At 42.6% G+C, this 22,726-nt stretch overlaps 1 long non-coding RNA gene across 1 annotated transcript; it reads left to right on the forward strand.

Moving 5' to 3' along the window:
- The first annotated feature begins 17,977 nt into the window (after positions 1-17,977).
- On the forward strand, positions 17,978-20,697 carry LOC309699840. The gene is made up of 3 exons (XR_014274504.1): positions 17,978-18,083; positions 18,387-18,513; positions 19,828-20,697. It is a non-coding gene; the product is annotated as an uncharacterized lncRNA (long non-coding RNA).
- The last annotated feature ends 2,029 nt before the right edge of the window (positions 20,698-22,726 follow it).

Here is a 22,726-nt window from a genome sequence, read left to right on the forward strand (position 1 = left end):
ATGTTCTGTCAGTGCGCCCCAGGGCAGCTGTGGCTACAATGTAGCTGCCATTACCAGTGTGTGAATGTGTGTGTGAATGTGTGAATGACTGAATGTAGTGTAAAGCTCTTTGGGGTCCTTGGGGACTAAGTAAAGCGCTGTACAAATACAGGCCATTTACTGTGCGTGTGTTTATGCTCAAGTGTATGAATAAATTAGTCAGTTTGAAACAGTTGCAATTTAAACAGTAGAAGAGTGGCACTATATTTATATATTTATAAAGAATTTCAAACAACAATTAATTGATGCTCAAAGCAGGTTTATTTAATTAATATCCAGATTTCCAATTAGTTCCGAATTGATTCAGCAGCAAATCACATCACCAGTCACTTCAAGGCTGTATGTATTATTGTAAGGTAGACCCTACAATAATACATACAGAGAACCCAACAATCATATGACCCCCTATGAGCAAGCACTTTGGCGACAGTGGGAAGGAAAAACTCCCTTTTTACAGGAAGAAACCTCCGGCAGAACCAGGCTCAGGTCGGGGCGGCCATCTGCTGCGACCGGTTGGGGTGAGAGACTGAAGACGTTTGTTGTAGGTCTGATTGAAGGACTGATGTGATGGTAAGTTGTCTGCTGCTCCGCTTTGAATATTGAGAGATTAGTTGATGGATTTCAAGCCAAATTGTGCCCAAGTTTAAGACCACATTCATTGGTTGTTTTTGTTGATGTTATTGTTTTGGGCTTTTTTTCCACAAGAATTTCTAGCTCCCCTAGAATTCTGGCCACCCAAACGATGATTGCTGCTGAGAGAGCACAAGGTTTTGTCCCCCTGTACTATTCATGTCAGTGCAGGGGGTTCTCCTTGAGAGGCCAGGGTGGAAAAAGGGATGCTTCAGAACCTCCAAGGGTGTTATGCGCTGATTTGCATCCAAGGCCAACATTTCTTTGATTAGCCTTACAAATAATGATTGGCCATTTTCCGGTCCTCGCCTAACCTTTAGCAGTTGTTCGAGGTCATCGAGACACTTAAGTTTTATATATCGAGTTTCTTTAGATCGATAATGTGTCTCGTATTGAAATTGTTCTTGGGTCTTAAATGTCCAGCGCTGTTTGTTGTAGTTATCCTCGATGAAGTAGCAGTCAGTGTACAAGCCAGACTCTAGGAGATGATCTGGTAGCTGACCCTGGGTTTCAATTATGAATTTTAAAACATCATAATCGTCTTCCCCAGGATAGAGAGGCACCCCTGTAGCAAGCTCCACAGCTACCAGCCCCAGAGACCACATGTCGATTGCTTCGTGGTATGGAATGCCAAGCATAACCTCAGGTGCACAATAACCAGTTGTCCCCACACAGTCACCAGGAATCACTGCAGAAGCAGGACATGCGAGGCCAAAGTCTATGAGTTTGACTTTGACGGGAGACTCACTGCGGTTCACAACCATGATGTTTCCAGGTTTGAGGTCAGCATGCACTATTCCCACAGAACCCAGGTGGAACAGAGCATTTGCAAGCTGATGCAAAATTGGCCTGAGTTCTCTCATTGGGAGACCTTGGTTATTCCGGTCCCCAATGTAGTCCCACAGGCTTTGGTCGAGCAGTTCGAAATTCAAGCAAATGCGCTGTCCATCGAGGAAATAGTCGTTCCATTCCACAATGTTGCACCTGTCTGGATCCAAGCGTCGTAGCTGCTCCAGGATGAAAATTTCCAGTTTTGCCTGGAGCAGAATTTCAGGGTCGCTCTTGTTGACTTTAATAGCAACAGTTTTGTTATTTTTTGTATCGCGACATCTGGTTACAACACCAAAGCCTCCTTCTCCAAGGAAGGCCTCTACCACGTGGTGATCTCCTAAAATGGTCCCTTCCATTATTTGAAGATCATCTTCAGAGGCAGATGGGTTGGCTGAAGTGTTGATGTCTCCTTTTTGAGGAAATTCAACTGAGTTTTGGAAACTGCAGCTGAATTTTTGCGATCCATGACTTTTCCAGCTTGAAGGCTGCTGAGAGAGCACAAGGAGTTCTCCCCCTGTACTATTCATGTCAGTGCAGGGGGTTGTCCTTGAGAGGCCAGGGTGGAAAAAGGGATGCTTCAGAACCTCCGAGGGTGTTATGCGCTGATTTGCATCCAAGGCCAACATTTCTTTGATTAGCCTTACAAATAATGATTGGCCATTTTCCGGTCCTCGCCTAACTTTCAGCAGTTGTTCGAGGTTATCGAGACACTTAAGTTTTATCGATCGAGTTTCCTTGGATCGATAATCTGTCTCATATTGAAATTGTTCTGGGGTCTTAAATGTCCAGCGCTGTTCCTTGTGGTTATCCTCGATGAAATAGCTGTCAGTGTACAAGCCAGACTCTAGGAGATGATCTGGTAGCTGACCCTGGGTTTCAATTATGAATTTCAAAACGTCATAATCGTCTTCCCCAGGATAGAGAGGCACCCCTGTAGCAAGCTCCACAGCTACCAGCCCTAGAGACCACATGTCAATTGCTTCATCATATGGAGTGCCAAGCATAATCTCAGGTGCACAATAACCAATTGTCCCCACACAGTCACCAGGAATCACTGCAGAGGTGTTACATGCGATGCCAAAGTCTATAAGTTTGACTCTGACTTGAGACTCACTGCGGTTCACAACCATGATGTTGACAGGTTTGAGGTCAGCATGCACTATTCCCACAGAACCCAGGTGGAATAGAGCATTTGCGAGCTGATGCAAAATTGGCCTGATTTCTCTCATTGGGAGACCTTGGTTATTCCGGTCCCCTATGTAGTCTGACAGGCTTTGGTCGAGGAGTTCAAAATTCAGGCAAATGCGCTCTCCATCGAGGAAATAGCCGTTCCATTCCACAATGTTGCACCTGTCTGGATCCAAGCGTCGTAGCTGCTCCAGGATGAAAATTTCCAGTTTTGCCTGGAGCAGAATTTCAGGGTCGCTCTTGTTGACTTTAACAGCAACAGTTTTGTTGTTTTTTGTATCGCGACATCTGGTTACAACACCAAAGCTTCCTTCTCCAAGGAAAGCCTCCACCATGTGGTGATCTCCCAAAATGGTCCCTTTAGATATTCCAAGCTCATCTGAGCCGAAGGATGGGTTGGCTGACATGGTGTAATGTGTCTGTTTGCGCTGTGAATTGGTGAGAAACAAAACTGAACTTGTTTTGGTTTCTCTCGTAAATTGCTCTCAAAACTTCTCAAAAGGGTTTTAGTTGCTGCAGGTCAACGTCCGTTAAGCATAAAGTAACAGGTGAGCGCTTCTATTTATAGGTTTTGGATCAAAGCAAAGTTATGACGTCAGAAAGGATCAAAGCAAAGTTATCACGTCACAAGCGATCGAAGCGATTCTAATATGTGCGCATGCGCACATATGAGAAGCGATCGAAGCGATTCTAATATGTGCGCATGCGCACATATGAGAAGCGATCGAAGCGATTCTAATATGTGCGCATGCGCACATATGAGAAGCGATCGAAGGGATTCTAATATGTGCGCATGCGCACACACGTGCTTGTTTGTGTAATATTGTTCACAGTAAACTTGACCCTAATCAATTTAATATCAGTCAATCAAAGAAAATGTTAGTTTTGGAAAATTTTAAAATGACATAACTGACAGTTAAAACATTTTTTGTTCATGTATTTGTATTTGTATTGTCTTCGGGGTTTTTTTGCATACCACGTCAAGCTTTTCTGTATATAGTCATGTCGTAGATTTCGGAGCAAACAAGAAATTGAATTGGATTTTAATATTGCAGTGCTTGGATTTCGGATTTGGTGCTTAAAACTTCTTGAAACTGTAACCGTATTTCATTCACCACAAAGAACTATCTGATTGAATAGTTTTCTTATCAGATAGAGAAATAAAACGAGTCGCAAAGTCTAACATTTCTCTGCCTGGGCTGTACCTCTGCACGTTAGTCTGTTTCAGTGTGTGACCCCCCACCCCCTCCCTGATCAGTCGGGGGTGAGTGCGCTAATGTGCCTGGAGGCCGTTTTAATGAGTGTTTGCTGGAAAACGAAAAATACAAGAAGGATTTGTACGTTTTCACAACGGGGGAGTTGCGTAAGTACTAGTAAATAATTTTCTCGAGTGTGTACGTTACACATGTTATTTGTTTAAAATTGGTATTATTATTTTGCTAGCTAGCAAACTCGCGGGATAAAGGATTGAAGTGCACTCAGTGCGATACAATACGGTGGCGCTATTCTAACAGTTAGTTATTGCAGGGTAACTTGTAGAATATGCTGTGAATTGAACCAAGATTACACAGCAGTAGCAGTAATACGAGTTACTTCCCTCAAGTGAAAGCGTTAAACGTTAGCCCGATGCTTAACTAGCCAACGTCAGGCTTTCTGATTGAAGGCTAAAAGCGACGTTGTCACCAAGTAAACAGAATATTGATGATATTTTTGTGTGTCGCTGCAGCCTTTTCAAGTATTAACCTGGTGTCTTTGGGAACAGCTTAGGGGGAAATGACGGTAATATGACTGAACCATATGGGAAGAAAGAATAGGCACTTTTTGTGCTAGCGAAGTTTCCTCGCTTTCATTCAAAATCTGTTTATCATTAAACAATTGAAACATAATGGCTTCAAGCTGACATTGAGGCCTGTGGGGCACTATCAGCCACTGAGACAGTAGACAAGTGACTATTTCACACTTTAAGGCTGCCTGTTTATTTAAGGGAGATGAACAGTACATTCTAACTGTACATAATAATATCAATGATGATAGATTAAATAAATGGGTTTTTGAAAGACGCTTGTGCATTTTTAAAGTCTAAAGTGTTGAATTGATCTGAGTATGTCATGTGTTCAAAGCCTCTCCCAGTCAGTGCTGTTCTCTATGCCTGTCTTACTCTACATGATGTTATTAGCACAAACACTTTAAAGGTGATAATTAGGTCTACAACAATAACACAGACTGCAATGTAGTTAAGCGTCTTACAGTTAGTTTTGAATGAATGAACTTAAAAAACAACACAAGCAAAGATCTGTCTCCTCCTGTTTTTTGTGTCACATAAGAAAGAAGCATCAATATCTGATGAGAAGACTTATTAATTTGGCCTTTCACGTGGTCTTACTCAGGTGATGCGAAGTGAAATATGCATCCTTTTTATGGTAATGTGCTGGAAAATGTTGAAAATGGACATTAAACGTGCTTACAAAGTGCTTGAATTTGACCCTGAAAGGTGTATGAAGCCAGAAAAAGTCACACTTGGAGTAAAAACCTCTCATAGCAAGTTAATCATATTCAATTGATTTGATGCTTTCAGCACAAAATTTAGCCACACAGTCAGGACAGCGTCTGCTTTACCTTCATCGGTAAACGTGTTTATGCAGTACATAGTAACAGTGTGGCTGAGTCCTCTGGTTCAAATCAGTTCCAGTACATTTGGAGATGTAAGTCTTAACCTTTCACATGCATCGGGAAGGAAAAAACATTTAATCTGCACAGTACTGCCGAAGTGCAGCGATACATTGTGAAGTGCACATTTGCATTTGTCATACAGTACCGATCAAAAGTCTTGAACCACCCCCTTATTTTTTCGTGTTTTGCCAGGTCAGTCTGTGTTAACGGTGTTATTAACTGCATTCTTCAACTAAAGAAGTGAGAACAAATGATGTGGGCTTTTGTTTTTTTGCAATAGGCTGCAAGTAAATGTGTACAGATACAATTTAAAATTGGTTCTTTGTTAAGTTTTGTGGTCCTTTCCGTGACTTAGGTGTCTGTTTATGTTTGAATGTTTCAGAGATTAGTGTGAAGGGTCTTAACAGACAAAAAGTGGTCAAATACAAGCCCTGGATTAAAAATCAGAAACACTTTAAAAAGCCTGGAGAGCTATTCCTTAATACCACTTTAAAGATTACAGGGAAGTCCGGATCCCTGGAAGCAAATGAGGGATGGCTCAAGACTTTTGCACAGTGCTGTACATGTCATGTTCCCTGTTTTATAGCTCAGCTCAAACTGACACGTTCTCACTAACTGCTTCTCATTTTCTCCACAGTAAACTTTGACCACTTCCAGATACTGCGGGCCATCGGGAAAGGAAGCTTTGGAAAGGTAATGCAGCCTCCATTTTTCACGCCACTTGTATATTGTTTGCCCTTAATTACCCACCACGGTCGGCATCTCTAAAGAATCAGTGCAAGCGAAGCGAAATGTGCTGGGATTACACTTTAGTTCTCGTGTGCTGCTGTTATTTAATAACAGTTATAAATGCAGCTGATGTAATTATTTCTATAAAGTCAGTTAGAGGAGAGCCGATTTCTATTTCATCTCACTCAATCTAGGTGGGAATTTTGACCCCACGTCTCAATTTAATTACACAGCAGCAAAATTCTGCGGCTCTATTTGTCATCGCGCTCAACGGTTGGGCTGAAGGCAGGAGGAGAACTTAGTGTGTGTGTGATACACAATTGGGGCTGCAGAGATTGGAATAGTTTACCTTCATTTTAAATATCACTGCCCTGTGCACATTGTTGGCTTTAAAATTCAAACTTAAAGAGTTTGTAAGTAAACTGGCTGAGATGAGACAGACGATGCACCGGGTCCTCGTCTGAGTGCTGGCTTTCAGTTGTGCTGTTTCTCTTGCCCAGCCATGCACACACAGACACTGTGCTACACTTACACAGTGAGACAGATGCTCACAGAGACGTCCAGATACATTTTGTCCTTGCTGGAGGTCATCTTGTGTTTTTTGGCCCACTGTGGCCTCACACCGAGCTCCTGCTGTTTTTTGAACACTTTAACAGCACCAGTCTTTAGCTTCCTGTTGAACACACTTAAGTGGGGGAGGTGTTATTATTAGTGGTAAATGATTTGTGTATTTGTTGGATGCACCTCAGAGCAACAGGAAACATGACACGACACGCTCCAGTAACCTGCAGTCTTTACAGTGAGGACACACAAACATTAACCCTCTGCTCCTTACAGAAACTCTCTAAATCCTGTAAGTTTCTTGACTGCCACTTGGAAAGTTGAAACTTCAGCTCCCTCCACAGATTTTCTACAGTACTGATGTCTGGAGACTGACTAGACCACTCCGTGATCTTATAGCACTTCTCCATTAGTACATACTCAGATCAGCTTGCTGTGACTCATTTTCCATTACAATCAAGTACCACCTAATGTGCGTGGGGTCATTACAGCAAAGCGGCCCGATGTCCATGTTGTCATTTATGAGCAACACGAATGCCACAACAAAGGAAGACGTCGCAGCGATGATGTATCTGTGGCTTTTTGTCACACTTGGAAACCACGGTGTTGTGCAGCTATTTGCCTTGTTGCAGGGTTTTAAAAAAACTGCAGTTTTGATTTTAGTGAAAGACAAAAGCCAATCCGTGGCCTGCAGTCTGACGATGTCACATTTCCTGACTGTTTGGAACCCCGACTAAGTCGTCCTGTAGCCCACATCATAATGTTTCCATCTCTCTGCTTGACTGCGGGGATGCTATTTTTTGCATCACACTCCTATTTCAAAAGGTCAGTTAAAGCCACATAATTTCGTTTCATCTCCCCACAGCACTTTCTCCAAAGTCTTCCCTGAATCATTTAGATGTTAACTGGCACTTGAGATGGGCCTATACATGTTTCTCCTTGAACAGGTAGCTACCCTATGTTAGCCTAGCTTTCTATCACTGATGCTCTGTGTGTATGCTGCTGCCTCTCGTCTCGTGTTACTTAAAAAATTAACCCCACAGCTTCAATAACCGTATCTAAAAATCTCTCATTGAAAGTTACGGTTGAAGGTTTGGAAACATTTTGGGGTAGCCAGTGTTAAATAGAGACAGTGCCACATTCTTTATCTAGTCATTGTAATGAAAGAAGCACATTAAAAACTATATGAGAGTTTGCTTTTAACAAGCATGTAATGACTCTACTTAAAAACTGAAAGTAGCATTTTGTGGATGTTTTCCCTGCTGCCCGATCCCATCAGTCTCTTAAAGCATCATTTTTTATGCGCCCTGGTGTGACAGAGGTTTCATGGCGCTACAGGTTACCTGAGCACATCAGGTATATTACGGTTGAAAACGAGTGCCCGGCCTTCCAGTGGGTGTTCGACCCCTCGTGCACAGCTCAGGAGTCTAAACGACCCAGCAGTTATGGACATGTGTGTTTTTGGTGTGCTGTCCCTCCTTCTCCCTGCTTGCAGGTGTGTGTGTGTGTGTGTGCGTGTGTGTGTGTGGATGCCGGCGTTTCTGAGAGCACCTGTTTACAGGCACCTTCAGGCCTGGTGGGTGTGGCCCTGCCAGGTGGTTGGCCACACCTGAAGACCATCACACAGCTGATCAAGCCTTGTCGGAGGAGCTACTTAAGAATGCGGTGGCGCTCTCTCTGACGCTGGATCATTGCGTGACTTCACGTTAGTCTCTCGGCCAGTCAGTACGGATAGTCTGCCGCATTGTATGTGTCTTACGGCTGCCTGTTTGTTATCTCCCCAGGAGAAGCGTGGAGACGAGAGGGCAGCGAGCACGGGGTGCTCAGACACTGAGGAGCGGAGACAAGGAACACTAGCACTGGGAAGAGGACATTTCACGGGAGTCGGGAACGCACTGCGGATTTATTGTTATTTTCCATTCACTGTAAATAAACGCACTGCTTGCATTCAGAGCTCCGTGCCTGGCTCCTCCTTCCTCACATCCCCACGGTTGACGCTGGACAACCGTGACAAATAGCTGTTCTTAGATTCATTATTAGTTCAACATTGACAAATAGTAGTTGACTAATATCAGGAGCCAAAAAGAAAACAAAAAACAAACTAAATAAATATTTCAGACGCTGAAAATAAATTATTACGGTCGTTTAAATTTGCTGTCAGCAAGTTAGGTCTAATACATGTAGTCAATCTAATGAATCAATATTACATGTAAAAAGTACAGAACTGAAAATGAAACTAAAATATAACGGTAAATGAACTGGTTCTTGTATAAAACCTTTCTACTCTCTACAACTTGCCTCATTCATGCACTCACTTTTTTCTATGCTTTTTCTCTGTAAGTGCTTTCTATCTAACATTAATACGCATTCATCCTCCCGATGGATGCATCGGAGAGCAACTTGGGGTTAGCATCTTGCCCAAGGATATTTGGCATGCAGGCTGGAGCAGAGGGGCATTGAACCAGCAACTTTCTGATTAGTAGGTTTCCTGCTCTACCTGAGCTACAGACACCCCAATTTGTGGTGCTCTGGAAACAACACGTTCTCATCCCAACAGGTAACGATGCTATGTGACAAATCATCGGTATGTGTAAATGTGTTTTTTGTTCTAATCATGAATCGCTTTGTAAAACAAGACCTGATAGGGTTAAGGTTAAAGTTATGGTTAGAGTTAGAGTTAATGTTAGGGATAGGGCTGGAATGGACGGCTGGAGCCTCTCCTCCAAGTGTGTGTTACTGCCGCGATCAGCATTCTGTTGTATGCTTTTCTCTGTAAGCGCTTCGAGCCTGTACTTTTTTGCTTTAGCTGAGTAATGAAGTTGAATCAGTACTTTAACTTTCACTGGAACAATAGTATTTTTACTTCTACTTAAGAATGTCTGATCTTTTGCCAACTCTGGCTGTCTCTCAGTCTTGGAATACCCACTTGTTGTCCAGCGGTGTCCTGGGAATATGGGAACTAGACAGACTGGGGAAACAATGGGAGGAGACACAAAGATGGAATCACTTTTACCATCTTTGATGTATTTGCTGGTCGTCTTATTTCTTCTATTTTGCAAGCACAGTGTTGCAATCATTGTCTTTGTGGTACAATGACACAGGTAGAATGCAGGTGTTTTCATGTAACACGATGCCAGAAAGATGAGTAATGTGTTTTGAAGAGAAGATAAAACATCATGTTTGAACAAAGATAAGCAGCAGACACGTCTGTGTGTGAGTTATTCAGGTTCAGTAAGAAGGTAATATGTCTGCAGAATTTGTAATTCTTATGAAGATATTGCTTGTACAATAAATAAAATCCCTTTAACTTCTTCTGGAGAGTGTCTTTATATATTTAGTCATTTTGGGGCGATCCTTTATTTAGTACTAACTCTAGTCGGGGATATATATCAGAGTTTACTTTCAGATATGAGCATTGTGTTTCCTGTGGATGAATGAATGAATTATTTATTTATGTATTTTTTGAAAGACTGGCTCATGTAAAATCTCTGAAAGTATGACACAGCTCTCCTGTTACACTTTATGGACTCCTGAGCTTCACCATGAGGGCCTGTCTTTATTCACTGAAATCCACTTTTATAATGAATTCACAGTAATCACTGACACCTTCAGAGCATTACATTCATTAAAGACGTCTTCTACACCTACTCTTCCAGACGACCGACACATACTTCAACCACTGCAGGTTAACCAGCCACTCATCAGTAAAGCAAAAACTAAATGTAAATGTCCTCATGTGGAAAAGACTGAAACACAACTCCCATATATCACTAATGTAACAGATCCATTTAGGGAGAGTGAGAACACTAGGCTGGATGTGTTTTAATGCAGGAACATTCATCATGTCTTGAGTTCAACAAATCATTTACATTGAATATGTGAGCTGGATGGTTACACGATACAATGTGATTGTCAACAATAACTGCAATGAACGCTGGTTTGAGGGCGGAGTCAAGGAGGCCATTTACGTGAAAAGGGAAAGACCCTCTCTGAATCAAGGAGGGGGCCTAAGGGTACATCTGTCACCATCTTACAATGCTGTGATTGCAGCCGTTCTCCAACTCTCTGTGAATGGTACTCAAGACCATTGATCAGTGGTTGTTGATCAATGGTCATGAGAATTTGCATAATCATGATTAAGGAACTGACCTCCCAGCCCATTGTTCCTTCAGTCGGCTGGTTTCTCTGACTGAAAACGCTACGTCCAGAAGAACAGGATCAACTTTTGGAGATTTACTTCCCTGGATGATTGAGCACGCATCAAGACCTTTAATCAGGCCAACAAATATCTTGTACTCAATTTTAGCAGCAGCCATTGTGACACTGATGATAAAACTTGTGTAAAAGTGCGAAGCTGTAAAAAAGTAATTATAAAAAAGCATTTTTGTAGCTGAATGTTACTGGATAGCTGTTTCATCTGTAACACATCAAAATAATCTGCTAAGGTTTAATAGGCTATAAGGAACACACTCACTTCCTGAGCCCTGGGCAATAAGAGACGTTTTGTGTTTTATAATTTATTGATATGTTTGATCCTTTCTGACCTGCGTTAATGAAGCAGTCATTAGAGCACCATGTCCGCTATAATAGTTCTGTAGTTTGATGCTTGAGTCGTTGCAGACTTGTTGAAACTCCCTCACCCGTCAAAGCAGCGTCTTTGTTATTGGAGTCCAGCAGATGGCAGTGTTTCACTGTCTGACGGCTGTCTGAAGCTTCAGCTGGTTTATCCGTTTGCTATGTTTGCCATGTTACAGTGGGGAGGAAAAACTCCTTTTTGACAGGAATATCTAGACATGAGTGATTACTGCAGTGGGGCACTATCTGTGCTATCTATAAGAAATGTTAGCAACAATAAAACTCTGAGGATCAGGGCTCCATTTCACTCCAGTGTTCAGTGGCATTTTAAAAGAGTGAATACCGACGCTGAATGTCTTTGTAAAGCAAAAGCACTTTGTTAGCCTTTACAGAGCAAAGCTATGGATCAATGTGCAGTGAAGAAAAATCCAGGTGGCCAGTCTGTCCTTTCCTAACCAATCACAGAGCTCCTTACATTGTTGCGCTGGAGAATAACTAAATATAATATAAAGATGATATTGAAAATAATCTTTTGTAGAGTCACTACTTAGTGGGCAGAGGACAGTTATCACTTTGCTGGATGCTTTAAAGTCGCATGTTCTGTATTTGCAGATTAACAGGATATTAACAGATTAACAGCTTTCATTAGACTTCATATGATAATCAACAGTGAAGTGTTTCTCTTTCAGTGTTTATTCTTGCTCATTGAATGATCTCTGTTCAGATAATATGCTGCACTCATCTCATGTTTCTTTAAATACGGCATCACTTGTCCAGCTGTCAAACTCTGAAAGAGTTACAGTTTCACCACTGAGCACTTTGAATGGTTATTCTTTTATTTAAAAGCACTTATTCTAGCTGCATCATCAATACGACAAAAACTGTGACTTCAACAAAAATGTATCTAAACATATTTAGGGGGAAATGTTCCTACACCCCTCATGTAAACGTTACACCTCCAAAAGGGAGAAATAATCAGAATAAGGCGTAATCATTGTCTTGATAATAATGACCATGAAAATGAAACTAGGCCTACCTTTAGTTCAGCACACTCAGTGTTGCATAAAGACATGCGAACATGCCATCATCCATTCTGGAGCCTACTTTTAAAAAGAGCGAGCTGTTTATTCTGGCTGAGTAGCAAACAGAACCAACCATGAAAACCTAAACTGGGAAAACACTCGGAAACCTTGAACACTGGGAATATGGAGACACAGGGGGTAGGTGAACAGACACTCTGACAAAGGACAGAGGAAAACAGATACAGTATATACACTGAGGGGTGATCCGGGAGTGGACAAACATGGGAACACAGACTAGGATTATCAAAATAAGACAAGAAGTAGCACGAACACAGAGACTGAGATAAGGACACATGAGCTTGACACTAGGATGGAAGTAAACAAACATGGGAACACACGACAGACTGAGGAGACAAGGACAACACACAAAGAGAGGGACACTGGAAACAGGTAAAGGAGACAAAACCCAGAGACAGCACTAAGACACAAAGAGAGGGAGACACAAGACGGGCTGGGGACGCTAAGGGGACGCCGAGGACAGAACACAGAGACGAACTCTATGACAGACGTTACGTGACAACAAGACTGACATCCACAGGAGACACAGAAAAAACAATAATCAGAAAATTCACGAATGCAGGAAAAGTAAACTAGGAAACTTCAGTCAGTATAAGAACACAACAATAATGATGAAGCAACATTCAAAAGTCCACCAACACAAAACTCTGGGACAAAGACCCAGAACCATGACACACAGACACTGACAGTGTTCTTGTTAATGCTCTGCCTCCTCTGGATCTTTAGTTAGCTAAAGTGGACTGCAGTCTTTCATTTATTGATATCATTAATAGTTTACCCGTATTAGACTCTTTCAGTCCACCTGAATCAAACATAACAACATGTTACAAGCTGTTTTACTGCTTCGAGTGTCTCAGATCTCATGCAAGCAAGTGGCTGGCTCAGTGAATGTTAATTTAGCACATGTTATATCTCTGTTCAGATATTATGTTGTACTCATTTTTTCCTTTATTCAAATAAGAGCAGTTATTGTTCATTTAATCAAACGCTGCTCAATCATCCATGTAACGAAAACTTTGATTCTCTTCATCTGGATGTAACGTTTTCAGAATCAACATTTTGGGAGCTGCAAAGCAGTTTCAGCTCAGAGCACCGTTCATGTTCACTTTTGCACCACTTATTGAAGCTGCATCATCATTTCCATCGAAGCTGTGTGTTGACACAGCTTCTTCTGTCATTGCATCCTCTTGTTTTTTTCTTGCTCTTGGCCTTTGTCTTTGAGCCAGAGAGATGGAGGTCCATGGCGTCATGTAAAACTACTTTGAAATTCTGACCATTTGATAATAAATTGTGAAAATGTATAATTTGAACATATTTGTTTTCACTCAGCACTACAAGCTGTATGTTCTTGCTTTTGAGCCCCGCACTCCCTCCTTTTTCCAATTCGTTTACTTCTCATTAGCACTCAGGGATCTGCACAGCTCAGGAGTCGCTGGCTGTCCCCTCTGTGACCTTCCCCAAACTGCAGCTTAAATTCATGCTCAAGCCATCTGCCATTATCTACTAAAAATGCTATCAAACCTAAAAAGAGGTTATTCAACATTGACAAATAGTAGTTGACTAATATCAGGAGCCAAAAGGAAACAAAAAAAACAACAACCCCAAACTAAACTAATATTTCAGATGCCGGAAAGAAATGATTACAGTTGTTCAAATTTGCTGTCACCGAGTTAGGTGTGATACATGTACATCAATCTTACATGTAAAAAGTAGAAAACTGAAAATAAATCTGAAATATAAAAATGAACTGGTTCTTATATAAAACCTTTCTACTCTCTACAACTTGCCTCATTCACCCAATCACTTCTTTTTTTTCTCTGTAAGTGCTTTCTATCTAACATTAATACGCATTCATCCTCCCGATGGATGCATCGGAGAGCAACTTGGGGTTAGTATCTTGCCCAAGGATATTTGGCATGCAGGCTGGAGCAGAGGGGGATTGAACCAGTAACTTTCTGATTAGTAGGTTTCCTACCTGAGCTACAGACACCCCAATTTATGGTGCTTTGGAAACAACACGTTCTCATCCCAACAGGTAACGATGCTGTGACAAATCATCAGTATGCGTTTGGAGGCATGAGAGCCGTTTGGAATGAATCTATACATGTAAATGTGTTTTTTGTTCTAATCATGAATCGCTTTGAAAAACACTACCTGATAGGGTTAAGGTTAAAGTTATGGATAGAGTTAATGTTAGGAGCCTCTGCTCCAAGTGTGTGTTACTGCTGCGAGCAGCGTTCGGTTGTTTTCAAATGGGAATCTGGAGCATCTCATAAGGATGCGGAAAGATACCTTTCACGTTACTATGAGATGCCTCAGGCCATGACAAACTTTTGGTATGTTATAAGAACTGAGGGCAGCTGTATTTGGGCCTTTATTGGCTACAGAGATTCATTAGAGGTAAGGGTAAGGAAATGTGGCTTCCAGTAATTGTCCTGAACATACACCTGAGAAAACTTCAAAATCAGAAAAAAAAGCATCAAAGTAATCTTAAAATGTGTAATGTGCTTGTTACTCTGCTACAACTGGGATCATGTACCGCATAAAAAGACTAGATAGTCTATGTGATGTGGATGCTAGAGCGAAAGCCATGGTTGATATTTGACCTTGTAGTATTTTATAGTTTCCTTCCTGGAGCCAAATAGAGAAACAAATGAAGGCCCCAATTGCAAGAAGATGCTAGCATAAAACAAGCAATATAAAGACAACATATTCTGATCAAATAGCGCTGCAGTCATTGTCTTCATACTGGTAGTGATGATGCATTTCTGATAAATGCCTGTAAAAGAAAGACTAACCATATATGGTGCTCAGTGGTGAAACTGCTTTGTAAGTTCCTTACAAACCATTTTATACTGATTAAAAAACCAGAAATGAGAACGCTATATCTGAGCAGAGATAAGCAACAGACAGCTGTGAAAGTAAGATATTCAAATTCACTGAGCCAAAGACGCAGCTACAGAACTCATGACTCAAGAGTTTGCAAAATATATCCTTTCAAGAAACAAAGTTAAAAATGAGCTTATTGTTCATTATGATAGTGAGCGATATTCCACAGGGCATTGACAGATCCAAACCACTTCACACTTCACACACTTTAGAATTAATCCTGAACAGCTCACCACAACATTGTTTTCTCCACGGGATCTGCACACAGGAAAATAAATAATGATGGGACATACTGAACATTTGTGGAGAAATCCAGTACGTTTTTTATGAAGCACGTATCAAGGCTTGCTTATTTAAGAGTGAGTAATGTCTCTGATAAGAAAATTATTAGAGTCTTGCTGTTTCAGAAAGTGGTTTGAGTGCTGGTGTGATTAATGACCATATACAGTGGTCCCTGGTTTATCGCAGGAGTCACTGATAGATGAAATCCATGAAGTAGCCAACTTTATTTTTTACAATTATTATAGATGTTTTAAGGCTGTAAAACCCCTCACTACACACTTTATACACTTTTCCCAGGCAGGCATGAACATTTTCACACTTTTCTCTCTTGTTTGAACACTCTCAAAGTCTTGTAGAAAAATAAGTCCAGTGTTATAGAAGGAAACCAAAGGCACCCGCCGGTGACGATGTTTTGTCGACATTGTTGTGTTTGTTGGGGAGAAAACTTACAAACATACAGTACAGCACGTCAGAGTCACACTGCTAGCGATCGAAGCTTTATGTAAATTTGACCAGCTGAACGCATTCTGTACTGTACAGGAGACACAACACGAGATTGATTGACAATGGTCTAATTGTCTACAGCCAGTCAGGACGCAGAATACAATGCACTTAAAAAAATAAATAAAAAATGCAACAAAAAAGAAAAAATCAGCGAAACAGTGAGGGACCACTGTATGTGCTATTGGATCCCTGCAAAATTCTTCTGCTCATGTTGGAGATTCACCTTTTTCACCTCTTTTTTTGTGTTGTGCCAAACAACTGGGGTACAACAACACCTAATCTATATAATCTAAGCAGAGGTGCATCTATCCAAATCTTTACAGGCTTTCTGTGGGATACCCTTAAACCCCTGCCTACTTAGTACCACGTGAAAGGGTTTTTCTCCAGAGATGGAGAGGTTATTACCAAAAAGAGAAACCGGCTGAGCCAAGGCACAGCGGAAAAAATATTATTTTTAATTAAACTTTACTTTTATAGAACCAAATCACAAAGGTGCTTTATATTGTACGATAAAACCCTACAGTAATACAAGGACAACAGAAGACCCAACAATTATATGAACCCCTATGAGCAAGTAGGGTGACACACAAGCAGGTAGGGATGGCATTCTCAATATCACTTATCAATATGATTCTCTTATTGATTCTTATTGGGTTGTAACTGGCTCCACGTTGAGATCTACAACCATCTCTAAGCAGCATATTAAAGGCATTACATTCATGCAGATGAATTGCATGCTGTGGGTCAAATGTTTGTGCATGTTGGAGGCATCGCCCGTTCTTATAGAGTTCAATACTGGGGAAACATGAACCTAGTCAAAAAAGTAATGCATTACACAGAACAGTGTTCTTAAAAGTATTGCAATGCATTATTTACACATTACATCTGTCATTTTTTACAGTGTGGTATGTTGGAGCAGCAGTTTATCGGCAGCTGAGAGGAAGAGGTTGGATAAACTCATCAGGAAGGCCAGCTCTGTTCTGGGATGCACCCTGGACCCAGTGCAGGTGGTGGGAGACAGAAGGACTCTGGCCAAAATAACATCTCTGATGGACAGAGTCTCCCACCCCATGCATGTAGATGTTGCTGAACTGCAGAGCTCCTTCAGTGACAGACTGCTGCATCCTAGATGCATGAAGGAGCGTTTCCGCAGGTCCTTCCTCCCTGCAGCTGTCAGACTGTACAATCAGAACTGCTCCCAACAAACATAGATGTTTACATCAATGCTGTAACTGCAATAAGTTAGTTAATTAACCAATTCGCACTACAACCTGGTTTGCCTCTTACCTGTAATTATTTTTATTTAATTTAATAACTGTACAGTACTCTCTGTTTATAGTAACCATTGTCCTTAATGTAAATATGTAAGAAAAATTGTGTATGTTTCTGTTCTGTGTCCTGTGTACTGTTTGTTTGTATATTTGTCTTTTTGGCTGCTGTTACAACCAAATTTCCCCTTGTGGGACAATTAAAGGATTATTCTATTTTATTCTACTTTTGTGTTACTCTGTAAAATAGCTGAAACACATTGTCACATTATAACCAGTAACAGTATAAACCTTAGGAAACAGTCCCACACACCAACACAAATCTCGGTCCTAATGAGGACACACATATGAACTTTCTCTTAGTATTTAGGTATGAACACAATGTAACAATGAAAGCCATGCAGCCTTTAAAGCGATCGCCACAGTGATTCTACTTTGGAAACACGAACAGGTAGAAATGGAGGCGTCAAGCCTGATCGTTCAACCTGATTGTTTGGCCTGCAAATATGCAAGAAAACTTTTTTTTTCGTAAAACAGTAGAAAAGCCAGCTATGAGTGACAAACTACATTTGCGTGATGCTGTGGTCATGTTGCATTAAGTTTCTGAAACACAAACAGAGAAGTGGTACATTTTCTTAGAACTGGTGCACTGGTGATGTAGGTGATAATTTAAATGATTACATAAGGCGGTGCTGCTGAAATGTATAAAAATGAAAGTGACAAGAACCAAGTGTTCTTTGTTCCAGTTTGACTGACTTGAACGTAACAGCGTGTCTCAGCTACACTCTGCTCATCTCGAGTCTTCGCTCCTCATTTGGTAAGAATGTTTTGTTTGTGCAATAAAAATATTTAATTCTCAACAGGCTCATGTTCTACACCTCCAAGGAAGTATAACAACCCTCGCTCCTGCCACACTTTACCTACTTTTACAATCCAGACACGGGCTTAAAAACATGCTGACATTATCTGGGTTCTGTGAGCACACAAATCCTGCATAAGCTACATGCATGTACAGTTTGAGACCAGTCTTTATGTTAGATAATCTTTCATTTTCATTCACACTGACTATCAGATGTTGCCTATTCAGTCATGTATTTGATTTATTGTAATCTTTCGCCAGCTTCAGAGCCTTTCACCTGCTGCTCCACACGACCCACTTGTGCCTGAACCGCTGCAGGTTAACCAACCAACCAACCAACCAACCAACCAACAACCACTCATTCACTCATCAGTGAAGCAAAAATAAGGTAATCTCATGCTGGATGCCTTTTAGTGCAGCAAAGGTCGTGAGGTTCTTGAGTTGAGTTTTATTCGTTTTCAGATGTGCAGTGCAGATTTGTTATTACAGACCAAGCCACAATACACGAGGAGATGTGAGGAAAGCTTCCAGCGTTTACATTTATGATGATTTCATGTCCGAGTCGACGTTTAAGTTCTTGCAAATTGTTTCATTGTGTGATGTAAAGATTTCTGGCTGGCGATCAGTTTGTGAAAAGACAAAATCAAAATTCTAATGTGTCTCACTATAAGACATTTAGATTCAACAGCAATTTAAGACTCGGCCCCTTAGTTCCAGTAAAAGATACTCTTAATGCTTCTACACACCAAAACACTTATGATACGTTCATGCTCCATAGTCTGTGGGAACAGTTTGGGGATGGCCCCTTCCTGTTCCAACGTCACTGCACACCAGTGCACAAAACAAGATCCATAAAGACATGGATGAGCGAGTTTGGCCTGCACAGAGTCCTGATCTCAACCTGAAAGAACTGCTCATAAATAGAGCAGAGACTGCAAGTTAATGTGTGAGATCAGTGGCTGACCTCATAAATTCCCCATACACTCCTAAACGCTGTGGAAAGCATTTACAGGGAGGTCGACATCATATGGATTAAAAATAGGATGTAATTCAAGTTTATATGTGTGTGTGAAAGCAGAGGAACAGAATCTTTTGGCAACATAGTGTATGTAACAGTAGAATATGAATGAAGGGGAAGGAGTGTATGAGAAGTCCCTGAGCACCCAAAGACAAAAGCAAAGTAACTAAGCAATCATTCAGCAGCTGATCCGACGCTTCTTGCTGGGCTTGAAGCCAGAATAGGAGCAGGCTCAACAGGAGAGGGCTGGGTGATAGTTGAAGCCTCTGCTTCCTGTTAGATTTGTATTGTTGGATTGTCATTTATGCTTAGAAATATATATTTATATATGCTTAGAAGTATATATTCATTTGTAGATTGAAAGAATGTCTCATCCTAGGAGGTCTGTAACAACTCTGTGTAGCATGAAGAGGGGGGTGCGTTCACTCCTCTTCAGAGAGACACTTGGCTCCAGGCAGGTCTCCCTCATGCATGAGTAACACAAAGAACTTTGCCTACTTGTGTCTTGATTTTTGCTGTGTAGTAAACTGTGGTTTATGCTACAAACCTATCACTTCCCATTCTACTTTAGGAACCACAAGTTAGCATGTAGACTCAAATTTATTACATATTTGTTGCAATAATTTGTGCTTTTTCTGGATAAAATTCTCAATCAGAATATTGTTTCTGTTTTTTCTTCACCAGGTAATAATGAGGATCCTGTTTATCTGTTTGCTGCTCATTGCCACTGAGAGTTCAACGCTTGAAGAAACCCGCTATGGCCAGTTTAGAAGACAGCACATAAACGCCAAGATGACTGCAATGGATTGTGATACGGTTATAAGAAGGAAACAGATCTACAATGTTGACAACAGCTGTAAAGATACCAACACGTTCATCCTTGATAATCCAAGTGAGATCAAAAACATTTGTGTTGAGGGAATATTTGATGAAACACTTCAAATGACAAAAAGTCACAAGAAGTTCAAAGTTGTTAAGTGTGAACTAAGGAATGTGGGAGCCAGAAAACCCAGATGCCAGTATACTGGTAATCTCCTCACTAACAGATATGTTGCAGTTGATTGTGAAAATAATTTACCTGTACACTTTGCAAGAGACATTCTGGTCTTAGACGGCTAACAACTAGTGTTAAGTATGTTCAGGAAAGCCCCTAATATTATTTTTTCTTTTCTCTTTGGTGGAAGCAAAACTTAGCTGTGAAGACTGTTAACCTGTAGCTAAACACACAATGAATTTGAATCTCTCTAAAACTGCAAAGTAATCACAGAACATCGAACGATTCCTGAAGCTCGTGTTGCTTTGAGTTTGTGGTCCAAAGCATTAACATGTCGTAACAGTAACATGCTGCCACTTGTTCAGTGATTCTGTCATCAGCCATGGCTGGCTTGTGACGCAGTGCCAAAGGTGACTGTGTTTCTGTGATACTTTTACAGTCTGGACGATGTCAATGACTAGTCTCATGATCACACACATTTCACTGAACACACATGAGCTGTTTCTGTCATGAATCGCTGTGCGGCAGGCAGGAGTTGGACCCAAAGTGCAGGACTCACAGACTCAGGGAGGTGAACTCAAAACTCAGCTTTATTTGCTGGCAGGGAAAAAACATAAACTAATCTAAACTGGGAACTTGGAAAACTCACAGAGAGACACACAGGGAGATCCACACAGCATGAGGGACGACGCGACACTGACTCAGAGAAACACAGGGTTTAAATACACTGGGAAGTAACGAGGGGAATGAGACACAGGAGGGCACAGCTGGGAGAAATCAGGACTGACGAGACAAGCAAAGCAGGACGCATTCACATGAGACACGGACCATCAAAGTAAAACAGGAAGTATCACACAGAGACGCGAACTTGACACAGTGGAGACAGCAACTAAGAAATACAGAGACATAAACCATAAGGCAGAGGTCTAAGAACCAAAATACACAGGGAAATACTCAGCTGGGAACACAAGAGACTAGACTAGAGAGAGTAACAAAAAACCAACCATGAGAACATAATGCACAATGCAGAGTGACAGAAAACAAGAAACTCAAACATGCAAAGACACAATTACACAGAACAGAGGGGACACAGAGAGACATGAAGGGCAAGGGATCAAAACTAGAAGCCATAGAATAAATCACACACAAGTACAATAATACAAAAATCACAAAGAACTAAAAACGCTGGGTCAGGAGACCCAGGACCGTGACAGTACCCCCCCCCCCCCTCAAGGGCTGGCTCCAGACAGCCCAAACACAGAAAAACAAAACCAAACAGAAAACAACCCAGGGCGGGCGGCGGGGGCCCAGGACGGAGGGCTCGGAACAGAAAACAAAAGAAGAGCACAGCAAACACCGGAGCCCAAGAAAACAACCCAAACACAGAGCAGTTCAGGGGGCCGACCATGCGGAAGGCAACGGCGGAGACGTGGAACCAGTTCAGGGGGCCGACCGTGCGCAAGGCAACGGCGGCGACGCGGAAACAGTTCAGGAGGCCGGCCGTGCGCAAGGCAACGGCGGCGACGTGGAAACAGTTCAGGAGGCCGGCCGCGCGCAAGGCAACGGCGGCGGCGAAGGAGACAACGGAGCAGTTCAGGGGGCCGACCGCGCGGAAGGCAGCGGCGGCCCTCCAGTCTCAGGCGTGCTGGCCATGGCCTGGTGGGCACAGGACCAGACGAGGCAGGACCAGACGAGGCAGGACCAGACGAAGCACAGGCTGAGGCCGGACCAGACGAGGACGAAGACTCGGAGGCCGGACCAGACGAGGACGAAGACTCGGAGGCCGGACCAGACGAGGACGAAGACTCGGAGGCCGGACCAGACGAGGTTGCAGAGGCTGAGGCTGGACCAGGCGGAGCTGCAGAGGCTGAGGCTGGACCAGGGGGAGCACAGGCTGAAGCCGAAGCTGGACCAGAAGCAGAGGCTGAGACCGGACCAGGCGTAGCAGAAGCAGAGGCAGAGGCTGGCCCAGGCGTAGCAGAAGCACAGGCAGATGCAGCCGGACCAGGCGACGACGAGGCGGTCGCAGGTGGCGGCTGGACAGGCTCCTCGGGCCCTCCAGCTGATGCGGCGTGAGGCTGAACGGGCCTCGGACCCTCCAGCGGAGACAGGAGGCTGAACGGGCCCCTCGGACCCTCCAGCGGAGACAGGAGGCTGAACGGGCCCCTCGGGCCCTTCAGCGGAGACGAGGAGGTGCTGGCCGGGCTCACTGGAACCCCCAGCGGACGAGGTAGATGGCGGCGTGGGAGCCGCGGAGTCCTGGATGAGCTCATCCGAGCTTCCAGCAGGAGCTGATGTAGAGCCAGAGAGGTTTGGGACCCCTGGCTGAATGTTAAGCCGAACAGAAGACCGTATTGCTATCGGGGACTGGGCCAATGGTTCAGGTGCGAGCTGAGCTACTGGAGATGCGGATGAGAGTGGGAGCTGAGCTACTGATGGTGGTGAAGTAGATAACTGCACGGGAGACTGAACTGAGGGCGTCTGCACTGGCACAGGGGACTGAACTGATGTCTGTTGTAACGGAGGTGGTGAGAGTGGAGTAGGCAGTGGAGTTGATGACTTCACAGGAGAATGAACCAGAGGTGAGTG

Source organism: Aulonocara stuartgranti (assembly GCF_965226115.1).
Source record: "Aulonocara stuartgranti genome assembly, chromosome: 23".
Taxonomy (NCBI): Eukaryota; Metazoa; Chordata; class Actinopteri; order Cichliformes; family Cichlidae; genus Aulonocara; species Aulonocara stuartgranti.